Raw genomic sequence first — 11,574 nt, 5'->3', positions numbered from 1 at the left:
TTCCAAGCCTAGCCGATTTTTACATGTAACATTTACAGCCCATGTATTTCATAAAATTAATGATTTTTCCATAAATTTTACAATTTTTTTATTTAGTCCTTAAATCATGTTTTCATCAAAATTCACTTTGTAAAAGTTGTTTATCTATCAACAACCTTTCATATTCTACCATAAATTTCAAAATTTCAACATATTCATTCATGGAAAAATTTTCATACTTTGATAACTTTACAAATTGATCCCTAAAATAGCTAGATTAGGTTATCCCGATTTCAAAAATATAAAAATTACTAAAAACGAGAATTGAATACTTACCTAATTAGCCAAGAAAGCTTTCTTTCTCTTTCCTAGGGTTTCCATGCATTTTGGGGAAAAAGATGACATAAAATGATAATATTTTGTTATTTAATTAATTTATCACCTTTTATTTTTCATATTTCCAATTTCATCATTTTCTTTATTTTATTTTCCATGGATGAATCATCATCCTTAACAACTAAGCATTTTTAGTGGTCTAATTATCATATAAGGACGTCCACTTTAAATTTATATAGCTATTTAATCCTTTTAGCTATTAGAACTCAACTTTTGCACTTTGTGCAATTTAGTCCTTTATCAAATTAAACATGTAATCAATAAAATTTCTTTACAAAATTTTCATACAATATTATTATCATACTGTAGATCATAAAATAGTATTAAAATAATTTTTTATTTCTGAATTAGAATCTGTGATCTCGGAACCACTGTTCTGATTTTATAAAAAATGGGCTGTTACATACCCTATGCTTGAAAAAATAAAATCTAAATTTTATCATTATTTCTTCTAGCCCTATTTCTAGGATATGACAAATCTCTATCCCTTAAAAAAATTCATCCTCAAATTTTACCTTACCTTATCAGAACAAGTGAGGATTTGTTGACGAATCAACTCCTCAGGTTCCCATGTTTTTTCTTTGGTTTCATGGTTTTTCCATAAAACTTAACTAGAGGAATTTGTTTATATCTAAGAGTTTTATCCTCCCTATCTATTATTTTAATTGGTTCCTTTTCAAAAGATAAGTCTGGTCGAAGCTCAATCTCTTCAATGGGAATGATATGGGAAGGATTAGAACGATAGTGTCGTAACAGGGACACATGGAACACATTGTGGATTCGATCTAACTCAGGAGATAGTTCAAGTTGGTAAGCCACTAGGCCAATTCGCTTCTGTAATCAATAAGGACCATTAACCCAAGAGGAATAAAAGTTGGCTGTCAGCATCTGAAGCTTGGATGTATTGGTCCTTTCATGAGCCGTTTCTAGCATTTCTAAGGCCTCATTGGTTTTAGTAAACTTTGAAATCCTTTTGAACTCTTGTGCATCTACCCCATGGTTTTGGAGTTTATATTAACAACCCTTTCTTCTTCAATAGTCCAGGTTGCCTCAGCCTTAAGAGTTTTTACTCCATCAATTTCAATGAAGGGACAGGGCCATCCAATTAAAACAACCCTCCAGTTTCGATCATCTATTGATTTAATAAATGTGTTCATCTTGGCTTTCCAATATGCATAATTTACTCCATCAAGCATAAAGGGTGTGAGACTAAAGATCCTTCCATTGCAAGCAAGTATATCAACCAGGAAAATCAATATTTATGTTAAGTGAAAGTGTGATAACCCGAATTAGGGCCTAATCGGAATAGTGGTTTTAGGACCACAAAATTTGAGATATAAATAATTATTTTATGATTGTTTTGAGGTCTATGATATGATTGCATGATTGTGTAAAAATTTCGTGAAGAAATTCTATGCATAAAGTGCTTAATTTGAAGTTAGGGACTAAATTGAATAAGTTGCAAAACTTGCATTCTAGAAGTTTCTAGTATGAAATTGCTTTGAAATATTAATTAGGAGGTCTTAAATAGAAATTTGGCCAATTTCTAAGTTTATGGACAAAAATTGGATATGGATGGAAATTTTGAAAGTTTAGTAAGGAAGGGCATTTTGGTCATTTGGATATTAAATGAAATAAAATGGGAAAAATAAAACAAAAATGATCATCTTCTCCATAATTTGCTGCTGAATTTTGCTCTCCACCATAGCTAGGGTTTCAACACTTTTAAGCCTTGATTGTAAGTGATTTCTAAGCCCGTTTTTAATGTTCTTTACATTTTTGAAATCCTCGTAGCTCGGTTTACCTATTTCTACCAATATTTTGAGCTAGGGTTTATATTTAAAATTTTACCCATGGATGAAATGTATGAATTTTGATGTTTTATGGTAGAATATGAAGTTTGAGATTGTGTTAAACAACTTTTGCTAAGTGATTTTTCGTAAAACGAGTAAAATGACATAATCAAGAAAATACCTAATATTCATAAGTACATGTTAGAGTGTGAATTTGATGTTGCTATAGAAGGAAAAATGATCAACATGTCATAAAACATAAGAAAATAGGATGAGGTTTAATTTACGAGCCTTGGGGTAAAAGTGTAAATATGTGAAGTTTAGGGCAAAATAGTAATTTTGCCAAAGTTAGTACTAGGGCTGTTTTGATGAATGTGTGTATTAAATAAATTAATTTGGTATTATAGATCAAGAGAAAAGAGATTCGGTTGAGATCGGGGAAAAATAAAGTTTATTGAGGAATAGGCTCGACTATTCTCATTTTGTATCGAGGTAAGTTCATATGTAAATATTGTAATATAACCGTTATTTTAAATCATTTAAAACTATTTATACGATATTATGATTGTTATCATGCAATTCTATGCGTTGTGGTCATTGTTGGACAACATACAAAAATTTTATGAATTATGTGAAAAATGTGAAAGACTACCGAAGTATGGTCATTGGTATCCCAAGGAGAATGGTAAAGGAGTACGAACGAGGAAAGTCCCGTTGAACCTTAGGAATACATTAGGATATTTGGGCATCCGAGCTCGTTGAGTTAAGTCCGAGTTCACTTATGGATGCGAATGTCCGAGCTTGTTGAGTTGAGTCTGAGTTCGTGAGATGTAACTAGGCATCCGAGCTCGTTGAGTTGAGTCCGAGTTCACTTATGGATGCGAATGCCCGAGCTCATTGAGTTGAGTCTGAGTTCGCTTATGGGCGGGTTATATGGTAGCTTGGCTACATATGTGGCACTTATGTGCAAACTTTCCATGTATCCGAGTTATATTCCGATGTGTTCAACTGGTAAAATTCTAGTGAAATGGAAGAATACTCAAGATGCAAGTGACGTATTGATAAGTGTTGTGGAATGGGCACTTTGGACAGGTATGTACTTAACCCTCGGGTTGAGACTTGATACGACAACAATAATATGGTAAGATGATGAATGATGAATAGAAATGTGATATATGTTTTGGTGATATTATGTTAATGTTGGTTGGTATAATTGCTTTGTTAAGTTATTTGTTATTTGCATGTGGACTTACTAAGCATTTATGCTTACTCCCTCCTTTTCATTCTTTGTAGTTTTGACAAGACAATTTGGAGATCGGGACGGTCGGAGGCACGCTCACACTATCACTGGACAATCGCGGTATAATGACTTGTAATTTTTGGAAATATGGCATGTATAGCATTCCAATCATTTTGTGTATAATCTTACGATATGGCCCATGGATGGAATAGAAATGTTGAGAATGATTAGCTATTGGAATGTCTAATCAAGTTTATATATGATAACATGTATGCTTTGTGTCTTAACTAAACCATGAAAATCCTTGGAAAGGTAAAATTGGCCACAAAACAGAATCAGATAGCATCAGTAATGTGAATTTGAAAAATAACTAAAAATAGTAGAAATGGAATTAAATGATGAATAAGTTATTTAATTGAAGCTTGATGAGTCTATTTTCGTATGGAAGAAACAAAGCAGGTAAATGAGTTATATTTTATGAGATATTTATGTTTTGGTGGAACAGGGTCAGAGCGATCTCTGAATCCCCTGTTCTGACTTTAAAAATTTACCATAAATTGTAAAAAAAACAATTATGGGTTTTACCTTACATGTATGAAATCCTTATTTAGTCTAGTTTTATGAGAAACAAACACCATAGTCATTGAAACTCTGTACAGGGAGATATCTAATTCGTAATACACAGGGGTCAGAGTTGCCGAACCCTGAAATAGGGGAGATTTTAACTAATAAACTGTACTAATTGGCCAGACCAAAAATTCTAGAAAAAAATGATTAAGTAGATATATGAGTCTAGTTTTAGGAAAAATTTATGGAATTGGATTTCGAGTTTCGTAACTCGAGATATGGATTTTTTAGCGACTGTGACGCAGTTAGCCAGTTTGTCTAGAAATTCTAAAATAAATTGTTTGAGCTGTTTAATTAATGAATTAAGTCCATTAACACCTCGTGCTCGACTCCGGCCACGGTATCGAGTACGGGGGCATTACAAAAAGGCTCTAATGCCAATTGTAGAAATGATTTGGTACTTGTTTGCAAACAAAAATTGTGGCTAAACTAGTGCCCACAGTTTTAACCACGAAACCAAAAGTGCAAAAAAAATAAAGAAGACCGAGATTGTTTATGCAATTCAACCTCAGTCTACTTTTACAGGGCCTTGCCTAAAGCAATGATCCAATATCTTTCTCACAGTATAACCACTTTATTTAAGTCCTAACTGTAACAGCCTAATTTTCAGTGGTGTCAGAAACAGTGATTTGAGATCACTAAATTCGATGAGTAAGTTCAAAAATTTTAATAAATTAATATTTATGAGTCAAGTGTGATTTTAGAAATATTTTTTGAATTAATAAAATTTGTGATTTAAAAGAATTTATTAGATAAATTGAGTCGAAAACGAGGTACTGAGACCTCGATTTCATAAATCGAGCCGTAAATATTTATAAAAATATTTATGGAGTGTTAGTGAGTTAGTATTAAAGTTTCGTTAGAAACTTTTAACGTTTTGATAGTTAATAAATTAAAAATGACTAAATTGAAAAAGGTGTAAAATTTGCTAAAATAATTAAATAGCTCAAGTGATAAATAAATGACTTAATGGGCAAATTAGCCCAAAGTGGATGGCTGAAACGGTGAAAGCAGAAAAAAAAAATAAAGAAATTGGATGATTAAGAGGCAAAATGGGAAATAAAATAAAATTTAATTAGATAAAAATAGGATTTAAAATAAATCTAGACATTTCTTCACAATTCTTCAGCGAAAAACACCATAGGATGTCTCCAAGAAGCTGGTTCTTCATAGTTTTACTCTATGTGAGTTTAATTCTTGATTATTTCTTGTAATTTTTATGTTTTTGAGACTTCTATAAATAGGTCCAACCATTTATTTCATTAGTTTTTGATTCTATAGGTAATTTTGAAAGTTACCATTGATGAGTTCTATATTTTTATGATGAATTAACATGGATTTGAAGCTTTAATTTTGTTATATGATAATTTTATTAAGTAATTTTGATAGATATTGATTTTAGGACCTAATTGTGAAAAAGATTAAATATTAGGGTTTGGCATGAAATTCAAAATGTCAAAGAATGTGAAATAGACTATAATAATTAGGTAAAGTGTTAATTTAGAAAAATTATCTCAATTGATGGGTTAATTGATCAGGGACTAAATTGTAAAAACTGTAAAAGTTAAGGTAAATATGTTATTTTAAAAATTGAAGGGAATAAATTGTGAAGTGAATTAGAATTGAATTAGATGCTAATGAACGAATAATTTTACATTATAGATCAAGAATCTGAAGATAAATGCAGAAAAGAGAAATTAACAGATTAGTCCCTTAATTTCTACAACCTTTACAAACTACCCAGGTAAGTTTATATGGTTGAAATTTCATGATTAATTGTTAATTTAGGAATGATATAATGTATTATTTCATAATTTTTGTTATTGAAATATGATTATTGTAAAAATATGAAAATTGAATTGAAAGTTCAAATTAAATGGAACGTAGGATTGAGTACGACCATTTCGTGATAGAATATAAATTGATGGATAAGACCATGGTTGGTCCATGGCTATATTTAAATGTAAGACCATAGTTGGGCTATAGCATTTTAGTGAAATGACCATAACTGAGTTATGGCACCGTTAACGTAAGACCATGGTTGGACCATGGTAGTAAATATATGTGTAAGACCATAGCTGGGCTATAACATCCTAATGATAAGACCATAACTGGGTTATGGCACTACAAATGTAAGACCATGGTAGGGTCATGGCAATATATGTGTAAGACCATAGTTGAACTATGGCATCAATAAAACGATGTACTCAAATTCGTAAGACGCTCTCTAATTTGACAAAGATTGGTAAGTGTAATGTGGTACTAATGTGATAGAATTTAGGTAGTTATTGATATTGAGCTCAATCTAGTGAATTCATCATTTGAAGTTGTGAATGACAGGAATTGTTAATGAAATGCTTGTTTAATTATATATATGTTATAATATGATCGGTAAGATTTTTATTTTAAGCCTATGAACTTACTAAGCTTCATTAAGATTCATTAAGTTTACTTGTGTCATTGAATGCTCTTTGTAGATTTTCAACAAGTTCGGAGAATCGGATCAACACATTGGACAACACTATCCAAATTACTCCGGTAGATTTTGTTAAATACCTTATGGTTTATATGGCATGTATAGGGTTAGTTTAAAAAAAAGTTAAAATTGAAACATGGCTGTGAATGATTCATAAGTATAGGGTTAGTTTAAAAAAAGTTAAAATTTAGTAGTAGTTTTTAGTAATCAAGGAATGGAGTTATTATGGTAAGTTTATGCAAATGAGTCTTGTGATTACATATTATGTTTAAACATGATTTTTGGCTTGTATTGGTTGCTTGATTGGAATGTATTAGAGTATATCAATGTTGTGTGCAGAATGATATTAAAAAGGGTGAGAAAAATGGCTTATTTTTGTCCACACGGGTAGAGACATGGGCTTGTGCCTCAACCGTGTGTGACATACGGCCTGGCACATGAGCATATGATTTGGTCGTATGTCCCCTGCACCTTGAAAATTCAAAATAGAATGCCCAGGTTTTTGCACACGACCTAGCACAAGGGCGTGTGGCTTGGCCGTGTGACCCCTGCACTTTGTACATGCCCTAACACACAGGCGTGTGGTTGGTTGTGTAACACAAGTTAGAGAGTTACACGAGCTTGGACACGACTGTGTGTCTTACATCGAATGCCCACATGGCCTAAGACACGAGCGTGTCTCCTGGCCGTGTCTCTTGCTCCTAAGAAAAATTTTGAGATTTTAGGAAATATTTCTTGAGTGTTCGATTTAGTTCCAATTCACTTCTAAAGTGTATATCGAGCCTCGAGGGCCCATCTAAGGAACAATATGAGTATTTTATAATTGATTATTGATATGAATAATAAAGGTTGTGAAATGTCTGTAATTAATCTGTAAAGTCCGGTAATGCTCCATAGCCCTGTTCTGGCAACCGATAGGGGTTAGGGGTGTTACACTAACACCGGTCTAACTTTCACCAATTTAGTGACCTCACCATTGTACAAAGACTAGATCACTCTCGCATTAAGATTCCCTGTCAAAGGCTTAGTCTTACAATCCCAGAGACTCTCTTACTTATAAAAACAATGCAACATACATGTTCCTAACTTGAACAAATTTGTGCTCTTTCAAACTCTCGTTCTCTCTCTATTCATTTTAATCTAGACAAAACTTGAGTTTATATACTACTTAAGTTTTACTTACATAAGATTTATAGTTTAATCACTTTTCTATAAAGTAAAGCTAAAAATAATTCCATAAGAGTCTCGCTGTAATCCAATATCTTCAACTATAGAATGTGACTTTACTTGATCTGTAAGAACCAACCTTAAAGTCTTCGATTTCAGCTCAATTGGTCTTCATGTTTTGAGCTTTAACACATTCAAATATCTTCAAAAAGAGATAGTCCAATGTTTTTCTCCTAAAATTTGTCAACTCTGAAAATAGGCGAGGTTGACAGTGAAACAATATATGAAGTTGTGGCCACTGTTTCAACCACAAAAACAACCACATAAACTTTCATTGCCTTCAAATGTGTCAATAATATATAAAATCACGAGTATGGAAAAACTTTTGAACTGATGAGGATATACTTCATTTTACATCATATTACTAAATTCACATTTAAAATAATTGTAATATTTAATTTAGATTTATTAGATAAAAATTGAGATAAAATAAAGGTTGTGATAATTATACATTTAAAATAAATAGAATTTAAATTACAATTATTATTTTACAAAAATTGTGCTAATTTTAAAATGAAGTTATTATTTCAATATAACTCTAAGCGAAAAGGTTATGATAATTATTATTTACAATTATTAGTTAAAATTTTTGACGAAAAGAAAAGCATGCTCATTCTATTATTATAAAAAAATAAAAGTTATTACTTGAATAGAATTCTAAACATCTTAATTATCCTTTTATTATTATTAAATTTAATTATGTTAATTAGTTATTATATTGAATAATGTTGCTTTACATTAATTACACAAAGTAAAATTATATTGTATGTTGGATATGTTAAAAATATTTTTAATTATTTACTGAAAAAATTTAGTTATAATATGAGAATTAATAAGCTATATATTTTAATTATACTAAAAATTCAAATAATAAATATTATTTTTCGTTAATTATTATAATTAAAAATAAAATATTTAAAAATTAATTAAATATTAAATTCATAAAATCACAACACATGTAACATTAGAACTAAGAAAATTTAATAAATTAAACCTTTATTTACCATTAAGTTTCAAAAGTGTTTTTCAAGTCAAGCCAACTTTTTTATACAAAAGCATTAGTAGCTTTTCAAGTCAACTTAAAACGCTAAAATTGTAGCTTTTGACTTTTCAAAAGTAAGTTTGGTGCTAAACTATAAATTTACCTTTCATTTATGTTAACTATAAAAATAAATATGATTTATTTATTTAAATTAAATTTTACAAATAATTTATATTAATTTTAAAATTTAAAATTTATATTTTATATACTAAAATATTAATAGTGAGTTACCATAAATTATTTTATTATATTTATACTATAATTTTAAGTTGAATATTTGTTAATACAAAATAATAATAATTTAACATCGTACTAATAATAACACATGAAAATGATAATACTTTAGATTTGGATTAATTACAATTTTTATTGTAATTAATTATAACTTAAAATTATATATTTAATATATTATAGTATTAACGATTTTAAGTTTATATATTACATGTATTACCTATATCATAATATTAATTACTTAATAATTTATTTTTAATAATTTAAGTTTATGCATTCCATATTATTATAATATTAACAAATTTAAATGTCTTTTAAATATATTTTTTTACCCTACAACATCATATCTAAAATAAATATTTTATTTTCTAAAAAACATACATCAAAATTTTTAAAAGGAATTTCTAAAAACATGAATGGTAAACTATCCCTAATTCTAACATCAAAATACAAAGAAATTAAGGTATAATCTTCATATCTCTCAATCTGTCAACCCACATTGGAATACTTTTAAGGGTATCTGCATACCCAAGGAACCCATTTTCTCTACTCTTGTTCATACTACAAACATGTTGAAACCCAAAATGTAATACATTTCTAAGAGCTGCTGCACATGTAATTTCTTCCAATTTCGTCTTATATAATCCATGTTTTTCCACTATTTCATCCCAAACTTTGCTTTTATCCGCCATAAACTCAACAATATCGATCTTCTCCGACTCCACAAATGGGATAAATTTGAGATCGAATATGTCACACAACATTATCCATAATTTTTTCCAAGTGAACATATCGCCATTAGTGCAATTAAAGGCTTGGTTCTTGGCACTGGGAGTCACTGCGGCCCATATATGCTGCTCGGCGAGCACACGTGCATTGGACATGTCACAAAAATGCTCCCATGTGTACTGAGTACCCGGATACCGAAATAGTAAGCCCTCGTGTTGACATATCAATGCGTACGCCGCTAATGTAAGTAGCGCGTTGTACACGCTTCTCGACAACACGCCTATTATAATCGACGAACGGTGCACGGAGTAGGTCAACTGTGGTGCGTATGATTGAATAAGGTTTTCTAGGGCGTAGTAGAAGTTGGGGTAAGGCAACCGGGGCAAATCCTCCACAAACGGTGGTTCATGAGGTAAGTAACCATGTCCTGACTCCGATGGATTATGGATCGGACCCATGTAATGTTGGGTACCTGTTTGAACCGTGACGTGGCTAAGCCTTGTACCACCGCCACCGTTGGGGCCGCCTTTCAGCACGTTGAGAACATTGGATAACATAGTTGCATTAACCGTAACGTTTACTTCTTCACTTTCACGAACTTGGATTGCCACCCAAAAAACATGGGTGACTTCGCCGGAGACCGGAACAAGCTTATCAGCGGTGTCGCCGGCGTCGGTGGCGTCAAAAGCGATGTATTTATCGAGGACGGAAGAGGGGAACTAGGTTGGCATAGGACGTAAAGCTGAGCCGTAAACTTTCCAGGGACCGCCAAGGGCATTGGGGCTCTTCAAGGCTTCCGCTAAGCTCAGCCCCCATGCCGCTGACGCCGACGATGAGTGCAACAAAGGGTTCCTGGGAATTGGCAACTGTTTTCTCCATGTTGGAAGCTTTAAGGGACAGCTTGGGAACAGTTTTGGATGTTGGAGTAAACAACTTAATTATGGATGAAGAGAGAACAAGGATATTAATAGGGGCGAGAACAAATTTTTGTTATATTCTATATTTTATAATTTTAAAAATTAAATTAAATTTTATAATTTTAAAAAATTTAAATATAATTTTACTTTTATTAATTTAAATTTTTAAAAAATTAAAAGTTTAAATAATAATTTTACATTTTAAAGCCGCGTTTAGATATTAATAGGATTATTGGATTAATAATGGGACAAAATATTGTAAACAAAGTTGGCAGGAAGTTGGAGAAAAGTAGACGTTTTTTCTTCCGTGCAGAAATGTCTAATTTAATATAACGACAGTTTACTTATTTTAAATTTTTAAAAATTAATTTATTGTTAACTTGAGTTATTACATGGATATCATATCACTAAAATAAATAAATATGAATTTTATTTATTTATTTTATATATAATTTTAAAATTTATTTGGTGATATGATAATTTTCTTTTAAGACGGAACTTGATTGTGATTTATGGGCTTGAAAATGATTTTCAGGCACTTAAAGCAAATGCATCACTTATGACATATATATACGGTAGATTATAAATACGGATGAAAATTTTTTATGTAATAAATATATTTATTAAAATATATGTATGAAGTAAATGAAGTTTTGGTTAAAATGATAAAATTAAAAGTTTAAAATTATTAGTGTTTTATGTTTAAATCCAACTATACAACTTTTTATTGATTTATAAAAATATAAAAATAAAACGTATACATAATAATATAAATAGGTAAATACAAAATTAAATAAGGAAATATATCAAATTAAATATTTTAAATGCACTCCAACTGTTATCATGATATTATTAAAATTGTATATCTAGATTATGGCATATTCATAATACTGAGTAAAATTTATAAAAAATTAATA

The 11,574-nt window shown here is 30.4% G+C and overlaps 1 pseudogene; it reads right to left on the bottom strand.

Moving 5' to 3' along the window:
• Window positions 1–9,357: 9,357 nt before the first annotated feature.
• LOC108455072 ((S)-8-oxocitronellyl enol synthase CYC2-like) lies at window positions 9,358–10,715 on the bottom strand (annotated as a pseudogene).
• Window positions 10,716–11,574: the final 859 nt, after the last annotated feature.

The sequence above is a fragment of the Gossypium arboreum genome, chromosome 9, assembly GCF_025698485.1.
Source record: "Gossypium arboreum isolate Shixiya-1 chromosome 9, ASM2569848v2, whole genome shotgun sequence".
NCBI classification, from domain to species: Eukaryota; Viridiplantae; Streptophyta; class Magnoliopsida; order Malvales; family Malvaceae; genus Gossypium; species Gossypium arboreum.
The sequence above is the reverse complement of the archived record's forward strand: the minus strand, read 5'-3'. Positions and strand labels throughout refer to the sequence as shown.